Below are 3,121 nucleotides of genomic sequence, written 5' to 3'. Positions count from 1 at the left end.
ACAGACACTCACCAGTTATATATATAAATATACTCCAAATACCTTGTGAAATCATATAAAGAAAAGAACTATTTTTCCAAAAGTCATGATATCCTTAGACATTCCCATGGGCCACAAGTAGAGTATGTCTTTTATGTTACCCAACAGAATAGTTTTATTCCTTTCCTTTTACAAATTCATTGTCAGCCTGTGCAGTAGAAATTTTAATTTTGAAATTTGCTCACAGTATTTTTTTTTTCAAAAATTTGGAGGCATTAACATTCCCCATCCTCAATATAAGCAGTCACTCCTTCATTCTTCACCAACTGGGCAGAAGGTTTGCAATTTGAACTTTTCTCTTCTTGCACATGGAAATTCAATTATTTGACATTTGTATTTTTCCTCCCAGAAAACTCCGTATGTGAAAGGGAAACAGTGTTATGAGGGTTCAATTTGCTCATTCCTGAGAATACCTTCACAGGTCCCTGACTCTCAGAGCTTCATGGTGGGCTGTTCTTATACTCAAGATTGCAGGTTCCACTGTTGGCCAGATGTGACTTAGCCTCACAAGTGCTGTGACTGTATAGTTACGACAATACAAGTAAACTGAGGGCAGGGATTTGGTCTGTTTTCTTATTTGTCTTATGCCCAGCTCTCAACACAGGGCCCACATATAATTTTTACTCCCTAAACAAGCTCAAATGAATTGCAATAATTCATGTATTCAAGACATTTCATAAGGGCACATGAGTACCAAGAACTGTGAGAGGAAAAGCAAGCAGAATGCTCAGGGAAGAATGCGGAGATGAATAAAGCAGTCTTAAAGTCAAATAACAGTCACAGACATAGAAATAAGATGCCAATTGTTGGCTAAAGTAAAGGAAATAGTATCTATGGCCCAGCATCCCTTTCTGTTTTGCAGCTCATATTTGAAATGTAGATTACATTTTTTTATCAGTTCATCTTTTTTATATACTGTTAAACAATGAGGCAGAGCATTTTATCCTATTTTCATCAAAAATTTTAGTTCTAAAGTTTTCAGTGAATAGAAGCATTGCAATTGAATCATAAGAATAGATATACCACAGCAGTACTTCAGTAATTTCAGAATGATTTTTTTAAAGATAGATTATTAAATTTAACCACATTGATTATATCTTATTTATTAGTCTACTTGTCATTCATTTTCAAATACAAGTTTTTTTTTTTTTTTTAATGACAGGAAATGCCAATTCAGCCATTTTGGGCTGTTTCTGATGGTTTCTGAAAAACAACTGTTTATAAACTACTTATTGTTAAAAGATTTTAAATCTATTAAAGTGGATGACAGAAAGAAAGACTAAAGAAATATTAGCAAAAATTATATATTGTTTCCTGGGATGTAACCAAGAAAATTGGAGTCCTTATAATTTAAATATTATTTCCAATAAATTTTAGTGGGTTCAAAAAAGAGTTGCATGGGACTGACTATTAAGAGGTAAGGAGCCAAAGATTAACTCCCACGTGAAAGTAAACCTTAAATTTTTAAATAATTTTAAATTTAAAAAAAAATTTAAATAATTAATCCTGTTTTCAAATTTAACTTAGTTTTTTCTATCAAAGAGCATAAAAATAATGATAATATTTACTTAGCATTTGTACTATGTGAAGTTCTATGCTGATTATAAATGATCAAATTTAAACTTGAAAACCAACCAATGGGGTATTTACTCTTAGTATGCCTATTTAATGAATGTGGTATTGTGGGAAGTTCATGCTGCTTAAGTAACCCCAGAAAATGTCAGAACTTGGATTTAAAACCGTTCAGTCAGCTTTCTTTTTTTTCTTTTTTCTTTTATTTTTTTTTACTTTACAATATTGTATTGGTTTTGCCATACATCAACATGAATCCGCCATGGGTGTACACGTGTTCCCCATCCTGAACCCCCCTCCCACCTCCCTCCCTGTACCATCCCTCTGGGGCAGCTTTCTTATCATCAGGTTAAACTGCCTCTCACAGTGGACGAGAGAAAATTAAAGGAAGGAGTAGACACAAAGAGTGTAGGTAAATGCATGGCTTTGAGGGACATTCATATAAACATTTGGTCATGCTGCATGGCATGTGGGGTCTTAGTTCCCTGACTAAGGGTCAAACCCATACCCTTGCACTGGACGCTTGGAGTCTTAACCACTGGACCACCAGGGAAGTCCCTGAGGGACATTTTTTGCCCTTGATTCTCTCAGTTCAGGCAGCAATTCGTATTTAAGGTGCCTATTTCTTGCCCACCAACTTTGAACTTTACGACTCTCTCTTGTCCCTCTCCTTGGTTCTGAATGCTGATGTTTCATAAATATCTCAAGCACACTCTACTATCACACTGCTGCTGCTGCTGCTGCTACTGCTAAGTCGCTTCTACCAGGCTCCTCTGTCCCTGGGATTCTCCAGGCAAGAACATTGGAGTGGGTTGCCATTTCCTTTTCCAGTGCATGAAAGTGAAAAGTGAAAGTGAAGTCACTCAGTCGTGTCCGACTCTTAGAGACCCCATGGACTGCAGCCTACCAGGCTCCTCCGTCCATGGGATTTTCCAGGCAAGAGTACTGGAGTGGGGTGCCATTGCCTTCTCCATACACTGCAATCCCAGCATACTTGCTCCTTCTTTCTCCAGCTCCCAGAACCTCAGCCCAAGACATTGTTTAAGGCCTTCTTGTGTGCCAAGAATGAGCATTTAAGGGCCTTTTAACCATTGGACTGTCCACTGTGTATATTTCTGGAAAGTTCAGTAAATGACCTCAGGCCTTAAGTCTTGATGCTGCCATCTATGTACTAAGAAGCAGGCAAAAAAAGCAAAAACAAAAATTTAAACACGAGAGATAGTTCTCAGGAAATCAAAAAAATGTAGAAGAACATAACTTTTTGTCTACTTTTATTATTTGCCTTTCCTTCAGCATTGACTGAAGCCTTTTTAAATCAGTTGAAAACATTTATTGGCTCACTTTGTAAAAAGAAACAGATTTGGCTCTACTCTTTCATTTTGTTTTCCATTTGTGCTGTTGTCCATCAATCCTTTTCAGACTCCTCAAGGTAAGCAAAATACAGCATTGCCAATTCTGTGGAGTATCAGCTATGGGGTTACATTTACCTGCTGTTTCAGATTGCCCTGGG

The sequence above is a fragment of the Bos javanicus genome, chromosome 6, assembly GCF_032452875.1.
Source record: "Bos javanicus breed banteng chromosome 6, ARS-OSU_banteng_1.0, whole genome shotgun sequence".
NCBI lineage: Eukaryota > Metazoa > Chordata > Mammalia > Artiodactyla > Bovidae > Bos > Bos javanicus.
This window is presented reverse-complemented; position numbering follows the sequence as displayed.